Source organism: Capra hircus, chromosome 7 (genome assembly GCF_001704415.2).
Source record: "Capra hircus breed San Clemente chromosome 7, ASM170441v1, whole genome shotgun sequence".
Classification (NCBI taxonomy): domain Eukaryota; kingdom Metazoa; phylum Chordata; class Mammalia; order Artiodactyla; family Bovidae; genus Capra; species Capra hircus.
This window is the reverse complement of record NC_030814.1, coordinates 52680603-52695150: the sequence shown is the minus strand read 5'-3', so window position 1 is coordinate 52695150 and position 14548 is coordinate 52680603.

Below are 14548 nucleotides of genomic sequence, written 5' to 3'. Positions count from 1 at the left end.
CTTTCCCACACAATGTTTTGTGGGTTAATTTTCTATTTCATGGGAAGGATTTGAAATGTCCACTTGGGGTTTAGTCAAGCAAAGGTCAAGGTCTTTCAAGGATGGTGAGGACTTCAGAAACCATTAGCATCTAGGGAAGACATGCAGATTAAATCCTAAATGTTGTCAGTGCTCTTCCTTACGTTACCTAAGAAAGAGTGTGCAGTATGAACTTACAGGAGTGTAGGCCTTGGTTATAACAGGTGGTTCTCTTTCTCATCTTCCTCTCTTAAAATAGGCTTGCTTGACAGGCAGATCCCTGTAAGAACCGGGACTGGTACACACAAAAAAGACTTTGGTTTAAGTGAAAAGTGAAAGTGTTAGTTGCTCAGTCGTGTCCGACTCTTTGTGACCCTGTGGACTGCAGCCCACCAGTCTCCTTTGTCCATGGAATTCTCCAGGCAAGAATATTGAAATGGGCCATACCCTTCTCCAGGGGATCTTCCTGACCCAGGGATCAAACCTGGATCCCCTGCATTGCAGGCAGATTCTCTACTGTCTGAGCCACCAGGGAAGCTGGTTTAAGAGACTTAGGCCAATTTAAGTCCCATTTTTAAACTGCCAAAATTTACTGTGATATGGGAATTCCACAGTTGAGAAGTGAGGTATTACAGAAGAGTATTAATGGGTGTGGACTTTGGAGTGAAGCAGTTGAGTTTGAATCCTGTCTCTGTGTGTCTTTAGGCAAGATACTTAATTTCTCAGCACGTTTCCTCATCTTTGAAATGGGCATAATAACTTCTTCCAAGGGTTTTCAGTCACTCATTTTACTGAGAGCCTACAAGTGGCCAGACACTGGGTTGACACGCGTAAAGTAGTGAAAAAGAGAGATAATCTGTACTCCTAATGGGATATTAGAGGAGAATGTTTGCTTTCAAACCATCTAGCATGACGCCTGGCGTATAGTCAGTGCTCAAATGATCAGTATAAATAGTAATGACAGTTATAGTTTATTTTTTTAAATGGAAGTATGGTTGATTTACAGTGTTGTATTAATTATTGCTGTACAGCGAAGTGACTTGGTTATACACACACACACATATATAAATTCCTTTTCATACTTTCCACTGGGGTTAATCACAGTATATTAAATCCAGTTCCCATGTCATACAGTACAGCCTTGCTGTTTATCCATTCTGTAAGTGCCAGTTTCCATCTGGTAATCCCCGAATCCCAATCCATCCCTTTCCCACCTCCCCTTCCCCTTGGCAACTAGCAGTCTCTCCTCTGCATCTGTGATTCTCTGTTTCATAGATAGGGTCATTTGTGTCAGATTTTAGATCCCACATATAAGTGATATCATGTGGTATTTTTCTTTCTCTTTCTGAGTTACTTCACTTAGTATGACAACCTCTAATTGCATCCATGTCACTGCAAATGCATTCTTTTTTATGGCTGAATATGTATATTCATAATACATATATTAACTGTATACATGGTGCCACAGCCTCTTTATCCATTCATCTGTTGAGGGACATTTAGGCTATTTGCGTGACAACAGTTATAAACTGAAGTACTGTGGTCAAGCACAAGATGAAGCTTCAAAGCATACGTGTCAAATCTTTCAGCAATCTCAACTGAAACCTAGTTAATGTTTAAATATCTGTTATGTGAAGTGTGTTACCCTCTGAAGCCAGAATTGTGCACACGTCGTTAGAATTTTGCTTAGGATTATGATTGCTTCCTTCCTCAGTTCTTTTGTCCAGTCATATTGCACGTAATCACATGTGTCATTTACTTTTTCCAGAAGCTGTCAAGTTAAAGTTGACACAAGTAGGGAAGAAAAGGTCTTCACTAGGAGGTAATAGTATAGAATTCATCAGTTAGTTTGGCTATCTGGTGTTTATGTAATATCTTTTGGCACTCAGTGTTTGGTGTTGAGGACATTGATATAAAATGGTACTTTTCAATAAGGGAACAGATAGGCAAATTTATAATTCAATATTGTGAGTTTAGGTACTGTGATAGAGGTAGGGGTAGGCAGAATTCTGGGATGGCCTCTGTGATTCTGGAGTTCCTGGTGTACACTGCTTCCCTTCCCCCTGGTATAATCCTCTCATTTCAAGTGTGGGTGGAACCTGTGAATAGATGGGATAGCTCTCCTGAGATGGGGTTACTCATCAGTTGACTTTGAGTTCATCCAAAGAGAAATTAACCTGGGTGGGCCTGACCTAATCAGGTGAGTCCTTAAACGGGACCCTGTCATCCTGAGGGCGGAAGAGTTTCAGAGTGTGAGAGAAACCCCCCTGCTGGCCTTGATGAGACAGCTTCCATGACTTCCGCAGGTGCAAGGAAATGAGTTCTGCCAACACCCTTGTAATAATGGACAGATACCCCAGCTCTGACACCTTGGAGGCTGTGGGCAGAAAGCCCAGCTAACTCATGGCCAGACTCCTGACCTAGAGAAACAGTGAGAGAATATACTTGTGTTTTGCAAAGGTCCTAAGTTTGTGGTAATTTATTGCCTGGTGTAGAAAACTAACACAAATATTTCACTTGTAGCTAAGCATCGCATCACTTGAGAACTAGTTAAAAATCCAGATTCCCAGGCACCACCCAAGACCTACTGAATTGGAACGTCTGCAGTGTGGGTTTTAATGAGCTCTCAGGGTGATTTTGATGCGGATTCATGTTTGAGGACCTCTGCTCTTCACAGTTCATAAATAGCTGTAGCATTACCAGGAATCCTTTTCTTAATGAACATATGGTATCTCTATTGATTTGAGGAGACAAAATGTGTCTGAATAGGTTTTCAGGGAGGTGGCAGTGGTATTCCCACCTTGTGAGCTAAGGATTTGGGAAGTATGGAATATTGCTGCTGCTGCTGCAAAGCGTGTCAGTCGTGTCCGATTCTGTATGACCCCATAGACGGCAGCCCACCAGGCTCCCCCGTCTCTGGGATTCTCCAGGCAAGAACACTGGAGTGGGTTGCCATTTCCTTCTCCAATGCATGAAAGTGAAAGTGAAGCCACTCAGTCGTGTCCAACTCTTAGTGACCCCATGGACTGCAGCCTACCAGACTCATCTGTTCATGGGATTTTCCAGGCAAGAGTACTGGAGTGTGTTGCCATTGCCTTCTCCCATGGAATATTGCTAGCAATAGCTAATTAAAAGAAAAATATCCAGGTTCTTGGCTCATTTGCATTTTAAATTCAAGATCCCCTCTTTCGATGACTGTAAAACAAATCAATTATGTGACTGTTTTTTCTACTGTAGATTAAGGACATTACATTCATCAGTGACACACTACATTTTCAAGTCTATTAATTTTATCACTTCCTAGGTAAGAGGAGAAACTTGTTCTTTACAAGCCTTTACTGGCCTCATTCATGCAAACAGCATTTATTGCATGTTCTAAGAGAAAAGGTGCCTGGTGAAAAGGGAAAGAAATATAGGATGATTGCAAGTGTTTTTTTTTTTTTTTTTTGCAGGCAGTTTAAAGTATATGATTTGAAATGGAATAAAGACTCATAAATGAGAAGTTAAAGATGGAGATTACACATCTCAAAATGTATATAGCACTTTGTGCAAATTTCTTGTTCTCACAAGCATATGCTAAAGAGACCATTTACAAAGCTCATTAATATTACTCGGGATCAGCCCCTAGAATTCATGACTTAAAGCAGGGATAAAGAGGTTTCATTTCACGTACTGACTTTGATTGATTGAGAGAGACTGCTTAGGTCTTGTTTTGAGGGGAAAACATGTCTGTCTTAATCAACCAGGGCTGCTGTAACAAAACACCGTAGACTGGGTGGCTTAAGCAATAGGAGTTTGCTTCTCTTCCTTCTGGGGACTGGCAGTCTGAGGTGCCAGTGGGGTCAGTGACTGGTGCAAACCCTCTCTTAGGTTTGTAGATGGCTGTCATCTCACTGTGCTACCATGTGTCCTTTCTTTAGTGTGAGCAGGTGGAGAGGAAGAGAGGAAGAAAGCCCCGTACTATTTCTTCTTATAAAGATGCTAATTCCATCCTAAGGACCCCACACTCCTGATCTCAACTAATCCTAATGGCCTCCCAAAGCCCCATCTGCAAATACCATTACACGGGGCTTCACCATATGAAGGGGGTGGGATATAATTCAGCTCACAGCCATGTCTAAGGCCCTGTCTGCGCTTAGTGAGAGAAAATGCTGTGTTCGATTGGTGATGTCTGTGATGCAAGGTTGCATCACAGTTGTCAGGTTGTTGTCATTTCTATCTGGGTTTCATTCATTTATTCAGTTGGAGTAATTTCAGTTATAAGATGAAAAACCAGTTCAAACTGTTTTAAGCAAAAATGGAATTTATTACCTCATGCAACTAAACAGCCTGGGCTAAGAACATGGGTCCGTTTTGATCTTGGGCTCCAGTGATACGAGCCCGGTTTCTTTTTCTTGGCACCTGTGATAGAGATGATGATGACGAACGTGATAGCAGGGAGTACACACAGCACTTCAGTGTGCCAGGCACTGTTTTAAGCACTTGACACTAATTCATTTAATCCTCTTGAGTCTACGAGGTTGTTGTTATTGTTCCATTGCTTAGTCACATCCGGTTCTTTGCGACCCCATGGACTTCAGCATGCCAGGCTTCCTTGTCCTTCACCATCTCCCAGAGTTTGCTCAAACTCTTGTCCATTGAGTCGATGATGCCATCCAACAGTCTCATCCTCTGTTGCCCCCTTCTGCTCCTGCCTTTGATCTTTCCCAGCATCAGGGTCTTTTCCAGTGGCTGATTGCATCCAGTGACCAAGGTATTGGAGCTTCAGCTTCCACGTTAGTCCTTCCCGTGAATATTCAGGGTTGATTCCCTTTAGGATTGACTGGTTTGATCTCCTTGCTGTCTAAGCGGCTCTCAAGAGTCCTTCTCCATCACCACAGTTCAAAAGCATCAGTTCTTCAGTGCTCAGCCTTCTTTATAGTCGAACTCTCACATCTGTACATGGCCACTGGAAAAACCAGAGCTTTGACTATACGGACCTTTGTTAGCAAAGTGATATCTGCTTTTTAATACACTGTATAGGTTTGTCGTAGCTTTTCTTCCAAGAAGCAAGCCTCTTTTAATTTCATGGCTGCAGTCACTGCTTAGGAGGTAGGTATTTCCATTTACAGATGAGGCAAGTGAGGTATGGTGAGATGAAGTCACTTGTTCAGGACTATGCACATAAGAGAGGCAGGATTCACGTCTATGTGATATTTCTAGTTTTTAGAACCTATGCATTAAAACAGGGGTTGGAGAACTCTGGCCTACAGGCCAGATTCCACCTCCACTCATTCTTGTAAATAAAGCTTTATTGGAACGCAGCCACCCTCATTTATTTATGTTTGCATGCTGCAAAGGCACAGTTGAGCAGTTACAGCACAGACAGTACAGCTTGCAAAGCCTAAAGTGTTTCTGTCTGGCCCTTCATAGGGGGAGTTGACTGACTCCTACTCTATTGGATTTTACCATTCTTGGGCTTATATGGTGGTGAGATGGCTGTAGCTGTTCCTGTTTCTAACCCCTTTCTGTTCATATTCTTCAAGAAAGAACATGTTCAGTTCTCTCATTGTTCAAACTAAGTCCAAGAATTCACCCTTGCTGGCCCTGATTGGCCTGACTTAGGTCATCTGTTATGAATAGTGGCCAAGGCTCATTGGCTTGGCCCAGATATCATGCTCCATCCTTGGAGCTAAGAGTGAGGTCAGCTTCATTCAAGGTATGTGAATGGGTATGTGCTGGGAGGGAGCCGTCTACTCTAAGATTATGCTCAGTTGTATCTGACTCCAACCCTATGAACTGTAGCCCTCTAGGCTCCTCTGTCCATGGGATTCTCCAGACAAGAATACTGGAGTAAGCTGCCGTTTCCTCCTCCTGGGAATCTTCTCGACCCAGGGATTGAAGCCACATCTCCTGTGCTTCCTGCAGCAGGCAGATTCTTTACCCCTGAGCCACCTGGGAGGCCCTATCCTAAGAGACATCTAGAGATTTTTTGGTAAGAGGGCAGAAGTCTGGGTAGTGAAAACAAATGTGGGCTGCATTAGTAATGCTCTGTTTAGTTCATTTTGCTATTTAATAAGGCAAATGGAAATATTGGATGGAAATAGTCCAGCAATGCACCCAGATATCTTGAGAAGGTGATGTTTCCACCCAGTTTCTTGATGGTATGCTTATTCCCCACTAGAAGCTGGGCAGTAACAGTGCTGTTCTTTCTCAGGAAGAGTTAAAAAGATAATTGAAGAGAGGATGAGGAACAGTCCTGGAAGGAAGGGAGAGAATTTGAATTTACACTCAACTCCTAGGTTGAACACTGGTGTTCTTTCAGCTACAGCTGCTGCCACCTCTGTAACTTGCCTTTGTTTTTTACGTATTTCATGCTTCCTTGCCTTGTCCAGCAGCACATACAGAATGAACTTGGTATTTTCTTGATAACTTATGGTAATCATTGTAAACATGCTGTCCTCCGTTGTGATTCAATGATGCCCTGTAGGGCTCTTGGCATGTAGTCAGGACTGTTTTCCCCAACATGTAACACTGTCATATAGTCAAAGGGTTTGCGTACTTCTCTTAGCTTTAAAAAAATGTTTGTGAAATATAATACACAGAAAACTGAAAAGCACAAATGGAAACCTTAGTGAATTATTCTCAAGGGAATCCTTTAGAATGGTGAATCAGTGTTGTGTCAGTTTTCAGAGGAGCCTCCCAGGTGACTCAGTGGTAAAGAATCACCTGCAATGCAGCAGCTGCAGGAGACACAGGTTCACTCCCTGGGTTGGGAAGATCCCCTGGAGGAGGAAATGCAATCCACTCTGGTATTTTTTGCCTGGAAAATTCCATGGACAGAGGAGCCTGGTGGGTTGCAGTCCATGGCATTGCAGAGTTGGAAGCAACTGAATGAGCACACACATAGAGCTTTTCAAAGTCCTCTGAATGCTTCTTCCCAGTCACACCTTTTTTCCAAAGATAACCATTGTCCTTAATTCTATAATGACCGCTTCCTTGTTTTTCTTTATGGTTTTACTACCTAAGTATGCGTCATAGACATTATAGTTCAGTCTTGCCTGTCTGTGAATCTATAAAATTGCTTTTGAATTGTATATAACTGTATTCACGAAGCAAATCTTTTTTGTTTAATTTCTCTTCCTTAACCTACTATTTGTAGAATTCATCCGTGTTGGCTAAAGTTGTCGTTCACTTATTTTTGATAGAATTCCCCACTTCGAGAGGAACATACTGTTTTGTTCTATTGGTTGTCATTTGGGTTCTTATCTAATTTTAACATTTACACATAGTGTTGCTATGAAGTTGCCTCTTGCTGTACATGTGCATAAATTACCTGGGTGTGTACTTAGAATGTGCTGCTGGGTCACTGGGTGTGAATATCTCCAACGTTAGTAGATAGTGCCACAGTTGTTTTTCAAAGTGGTGGATCAATAATCTCACCAGCAGTGTGTGAGCGTGTCAGTTGTGCCAAAGCTTTGCCAATGCTTGTTAGTGTCAGCCCTTCTATTTGCAGCCGTTCATACTACTGACATTTTCCTGATTACTAAGTGGAGCACATTTCCTATGGTTCATTAATTTTTCTGGATATTATATGTGAATTGCCTTCAAGTCCGTTACCCACTTTTTTGCTGAATTTATATACATGTTTTTAGTTGGAGTTTAGTTGCTTTAAGATGCTGTGTTCGTTTTCTGCTGTGCGACAGTGTGAATGAGCTCTGTGCATCACATCCCCTCCATGGTGAGCCCCCCGCGTGCCACCCCTCTGGGTCATCGCGGGGCACGGAGCTGAGGCCCCTGTGCTGTGGTGCAGGCTCCCACTGGCTGCACATTCCAAGCGTGGTGGTGTCATATGTCAGTACTGCTCTCATCTGCCCCACCCTCTCCTTCCCCCACTGTGTCCATAAGCCTGTTCCCTAGGTCTGCGTCTCTTTTCCTGCCCTGAAATAGGGTCATCTGTACCATTTTTCTAGATTCCACATTTATGTATTAATATATGATATTTATTTTCCTCTTTCTGACTTACTTCACTCTGTATGACAGACTCTAAGTCCGTCTACATCTCTACAAATGATCCAATTTCTTTCCCTTTTATGACTGAGTAATATTCCATTTGATATTTCCATGTGACAGAGTACCACATCTTTTTTATACATTCATCCATCGATGGACATTAGGTTGTTTGGTTTTTTTAACATAGATTTATAGGAAGTACATTTTTCAGTGGGGGAGCTCTACTCCCTTATCTCCATGATATCCTTTGTCCCCAGTTTTCTCCTGACTTCAGTGCTTCCTTCTCTATTGCTTGGGCGGCTGCCCCGCTCTGTCTATTCCTCAGCATACTGCTCCCCAGGGCCCTCTCCTCAGCCAGTGTAGTCTCTCTCTACTTTCTCCCTACAGGGTCTCTCTCTACTCTCTCCCTATGTCATCCTCTCCATAAAGGCTGGGACACACTAGTGACTACCTCTCCATCTTATCAATGACATTTTGGCCACAGATCTTTTTATCTTGATGTCTGCTGGGATTCTCCCTTCATTTGGCTGTCCCAGTAGCTGCTTGAGCTCACTGTGTCCCAAATCATGCTTGAGCTCACTGTGTCCCAAATCACACTCTTCATCTTTCTCTTTTCCTGCCCCTAAACCCTTCTCTCCCGTTCCTTTAATCTCCAACTCTGCTCATGCCATTGCTGATCACCTGAGCTATCCACCTGGGCATCTTTAACTTCTCTCTTTGCTCTCATCAAGTCAGTCTCTACGTTATGTTGATCCCACCTTTTCAATCTTTTCTCCATCCCTAATTTGGGCCCTTCATCATTGCTTTCCTGGATCACTGCAACAGCTTCCTATTTTCAATCTTGTCTATTTCAGATATGTCATTTACTCAGCTGCCAGAGGGATCTTTGGAAATGTAAATTCCAGCCATGTTCATTCTCTTCTTAAAATCAATCTTCCAGTAGTACTCCGTTGGCTGCTAAGGACATCTAGGTTCTCTAAATGGCCTTCTGAAGTCTGGGCCTCGGTCTCTCAGAAGCACTCCAGGCAGTTCTGGGCAAGCGTCTGTAGCAAAGTCAGTCTGATGGTAGTTCTCAGAGACAGGTGGGGCTTCTCAGCCTTGTGCCTTCACTCACGTCGCTGGTCGCCTGGTTGCCCTGTCCTCCTCTAGGGTTGAACTTCATTTCACCTCCAGGAGATCATATTCTTTAACTCTGTACACCCCTGATCACTTACGCACATCTCTGCCTTTACTTTAGCCATGTTATATTGAAGTCACCTGTTGGAATTTCATTTTCTGTTAAGACTATAATCCTTGAGGACAGAAATGATGCCTTGATTACCTACATTGCTTATTCTGAAACACATGGTCAGGTGTGAATAATTTATAGCATTTAATCTTCAAAAAAGTTTTGGAAATAATTGATTTAAAATGTGTTTCTGCTGTGCAGCATGATAGCATTTACTCTTGTAGAAAGTAATGTGTCATGTGAATAAATGCAGTGGATCTATCTGTACGAATCTGTGCCAACCTGGACACCAGGGAACTTGGGTATGAGGCAGTCCTCGGAGCACCACTGGGGAAACGATCTTTGGTACTGCAAGCTGAAATGCTCCTTGAGTAGAAATTAAATATCTTACCAAGACCTTCAGTCTAGGTTTGAGTTGACCCACTGGTTTTAGACAGGTGGAAAAAATGAAAAATAACCATGAAGTAAGATCTTAGAGATTCCAAAGACCTGGTTTCAGTGGTGGTTTTGGAGTGACTCTGTGTATAACCTTGGGCAGTTGGCATCACTCTTCTAGTTGTGAAAGTGCCTCAGTCAATTGTAATGTCTCCACAACCAATAACGTTCAATTATTGTTCATCACCAGGACACTTATTCCACCCAAAGTAAGCAATATCATGAGCAGGTGAAAAAAGGAGTTGTTACAGTCTCATGTGGAGTCATATAAGTTTATTATCAACCAGGCCAGTGGGGTTTTCATTTGTAAATGGATCTCCGGTCCTGATATAAAATACAATAAAGCAAATTTACAGCCTTTGTTTCCAGGCTGTGTCCTTAATCAGCCGGGAAGCATCCGCCATTCCTAAAGGAAGGATCACAAATTCAGAGAGGATTCTATGAGAGAGGGGGAGTCTGTTAGCAGGATATTGAGGCTGTGTACATGTTTGTGTGTGTGTGATGTTAAGAAAAATCCATCATGTGTTTAATGTTGGAGAAGAGGGAAAAGCCGTAATCACTGCTCCTGCAAGAGCGTCTGCAATGCCCCTCTCGGGACATCATCTGACACCGACGGAGTTCCTTAACTGTTCCTGTGCTGGTCAAAGGGAAGAGCTGCTTTGAACCACATTCCCTTCCTGAAGTGGTATTCTTTCTGTACTTTGGAAAGTTTTAGCTTTTGAATTGAGCTTTCTTGTTCCACGATGACACTTCATAATCTTCTATGGTGTTTGTTGCATCTTCAATGAATATAACCATCTTTGAGTTTCAGCTGATTCTTTTTAAGAACCATTTCAAATATAACCAATTAACCTTTCTGCCTTTTCAAGAAGAATATGAAAACTAAGAGCCATATCTTTCATCTTGTCAGAGAGGAAATGAGGGGCTGGAAAATGGAGACTGCCGTTAAATAAATGCACCTCGGAACTAAGAAAACAGCCCTGGTTGTCCTAGCCCCAGCCTTCTTCCTGTTGGAGTCCCCCCAGAGGCTAAGGAAGCAGGCCGCAGTGGACCTGTCAGCGGAACTGTGTGGGGCTGGGATGTGACATGACCCGCTTCCCCTGCTGAGAAAGGGGTGCTGTTTAACATGCACTTGTTTGCTGCTCTCCTTGATGAATTTGGCTGACTGTTCATAAGCCACCTGCACTTGGCGTTGGAAATCACTGGCCTAGATGAAATATGACTTTCAATTATGCCACAGTCAGAAAAGGTGAAATAAGAAAGCCATCTGGGCCGGGGGTGGTGGGTGGCAGTTAAGTTGTTTTTTTATTAGAGTGACTTGGGCATGCGAGTGAATGTAGCTTTCACACCTCACACATCCTGCCAACCCTTCTAATTTACTGTTGTGCCTCTCAGTTGCCCACAGAACCTCCCCTTCTATATTGTGGACACCCAGGCAAATGAAAATGCCAATCTTCCCCATCCCTGTCTTGCTGTATTAAGCGCGGGCTCAGCTCTGAGCAGTTTCTCTGGGGGAACTGGCTTGCCTTCCTTTAAGCACATCTAGGGAAAGGTTCGCCTCACCTCTTGCTTCCATGTGGAAGGGTTAAAAGTAATAGCTCCTGTCACTTCCCGTAGCCTTGTTATAGGGAATATTTAGTGCTTGAGCCGGGATGTGGGAGTGATATCCTGGATGTGATAATGTCGCTTCCTGCGTCGGTGAACACGGTATTGATTGTAAGCTGTCAACCTTTTTGTATGCTTTGCGAGGCCCCTGAAGGCTCACTGCGGCTGGAAGCGTAATGCATCAGGCAGGCACACATGTGCTTTATTAACTAACGCTGCTATCTGAGCTCAGTCACTTGCTCTGAACACATCTTGGCTCACTGGCTTTCCATTTTTTCTTTTTCATTCCTTGGCTCATCTGAGCAGTCTTATGATGACCTATACCAAACTTCCCTTAAACTCCCATGGGACTGTGCTCAGCTTGTAAACTTCCTGAGGGCAGAGGCTGTGCCTGTCTTTCTCACTTGTTTGTTCATTCACTCATTCAACCACTATTTTATGAGCACTTACCCTGTGCCAGACCCTTCTCAGTGCTATGGGGATACCAGAGGGGGAGAATACCAGAGGGTGGTACTAGTGGTAAAGAACCCACCTGCCAATGCAGGAGACCTGGGTTTGATCCCTGGGTTGGGAGGAATCCCTGAAGGAGGGCCTGGCAACCCACTGTAGTATTCTTGCCTGGAGAATCCCATGGACAGAGGGGCTTGGCGGGCTACAGTCCATGGGGTTGCAAAAAGTTGGACACAATTGACTAAGCATGCACAAACGCATTATGAGCCTGGCCCTTCTCAATGTTTTATAAGAAGGGGGAGAATAAAGAATACCTTGGTTCTCCTGGAAGTTAGGGTGGTCAAGAAAGTCCTCTCCAAGGAGCTGACACTTGAGCTGAGTTTTTCTGTATACTCCCTGTGCCCGGACCATTCATATTTGCTGTGTTGTGGAACTATGATTCCTAGTTGAGCAGATCATAGTCTAGCTATAGGAGTACCCTCCAGTGATATGTAAACCTCACTAAGGCCATGCATCGCTGTTTCTCATATCATGCATTGCTGTCCCTTGACCTCATGTCGTCTTACTTCTCTTGGTCTACATTCTTGTGTTTTATTGGTCAGTCATATCAGAATATTGTAAGTTCCTGCAATACACCATGCTCCTCTGCCTTTACCTAGACCATCTTGATACCCGGAGCACTCTTTTCTTCTCTCATCCCCTGGCTAACTCATTCCCCACTTATCTTTCAGGCTTACTGTAGCCATCATCTCCTCTGGGGAACTTGTGGTCTGGGTTCCTTTGTATTCTCCTAGGAGGGCATACATGTGCCATTGTACGGTACTAAGAGAACACAAGCAAGAAACGCGTGTTGACTCTTTGTTGGCTAGGAATCTTCGCATCTATTTGATAAGACAGGGGCCATTTTTACTCTTATTTTATCAGTAAGGTCGCTCAGCTTATAAGTGGTGAAGTTTAGGTTTCAACCCAGGCAGGCATCCTGGGCCCTTTTTAAAATTTTTTACAAAATTTTATCTATTTGTTTTCGGTTGTACTGGGCCTTCATTGCTGTGCACAGGCTTTCTCTAGTTGCAGCGAGCGGGGGCTGTTCTTCGTTGTGGTGTGCGGGCTTCTTATTGCGGTGGCTTCTTTTGTGTAGAGCATGGCCTCTAGGCTCGGGGGCTTCAGTAAAGTTGTGATGTGTGGGCTTAGCAGTTGTGGCACACAGGCTTAGTTGCCCTGCATCATGTGGGATCCTCCTGGACCATGGATATTGAACCCACATTCCCTGCACTGGCAGGCGGATTTTTAACCACTGGACCATGAGGGAAGTCCCGGACCCTGGGCTCTTAACCTTCTTGATCTTCTGCTGCTCTCATTGCCTGGGGGCTTGCTTGCTTCTTCCATGACCCCATAAGCCCTGTGAAGACAGGGACTGTCACGACTCCTTCCCTAAGACCACTCTAGCACAGGGCTTGGCATGACCAGTCTTTTAACTGTTTATTGAGGACTGAGCAAATGAATGCATGAAAATCACCCAGCTGAGAGACTGCTTACAGAGTGCCCCAGTACTGCTTTTTACCTTTGCCAGTGAGGTAGTCTTCTCCCCTCGCTTCTGCTCCAGCCTTCCTGGGATTCCCTTTGGCCTCCACGAGAACTTAATGTTTTGATTGGGAGGCTGTGTCTCACTAGCTAACCACAGCAGGAATCCCAGGACTTGTGGATGGTCCCACTTTATTGTGGTCTCAGGGTTCCCACACAAGGATGAGTTCAGGAGAAATGCTCTCTTCAACTCAAACCGACTACAGTAAACCAAGTGATTGGGATTGCAACTGGGAGTTCTGAGATGGCACAAGGGGCTCTGCTGGGGAATAGTCTGTCCATCCAAGAGATCAGGCTTGACAGGGTAGGGAGTGGACTGGGAATCTGGAAACAATCACCAGACTCCTGTTTCTGATCCCACTGTGATCACTGCTTTTGAGTGATCTGAGTGATTCCTGCCTCACAGCATCTGAGGCAGGAATTGGTGGAGACACAGATCACCTTAGTTCTGCCACCAGCAGTTTAACCAATGGGGCGTGGAAGGTCTTAATTGGGCGGATGGTTAAACAGTAATAATAAGGTTAGGGTCAGGGGTTGGAGACCTCTGGGAGCCACTTGACCTCACTCTCTGCTTTGATGACAGAGGAAATTTGTTTTCCTGGTTAGCTGTCAGGCAATGTTTGGTTGCAGAGAGATGGTTTGTGAATATCCTCACTAGTGGAAAGAAACGACAAGATAGCTATGCATTCCCTTGAAAGAAGTACAGGATCAGGGTCAGGGCAGGTCTAGATAAAACATCTGACACAGTCACTCACAGTGACTCTGTCACTTTTGAGTCTGTTCATCAACTAGAAAAATGGAATAGTGTATTTACCCATCAAGTGATTGTAAGGACTTAAAAAAGTGCCTCGCCCAACACCTGCTACCTAATAAGTGCTCATAATTATTGGTTTCCTTTTATTCCTTCCTTCCATCTATTTTTACATTTAAACAGTCCTTAGACATAGGAGTTTAATAAATATTTATTATTGGATGAATGAAAGAAATAAGGGGTAAGTCAGTTTTGGAAAATTGAAAATGTGTTTTAATAGAAGTAGAGAAAAATTGATTTCATGCTCCCATGCCAAATCCATTCTTGCTTCAGTAACTCATATATGTTGTTCTCTCTTGGAAGTGTGTGTGTGTGTGTGTGTGTGTGTGTGTTTCGCTGCACCGTGGGCATCTGGAACTTTCCCAACCAGGTACTGAACCTAGGCCCCCTGCAGTGGAAATGCAGAGTCTTAACCCCAGGACCACCAG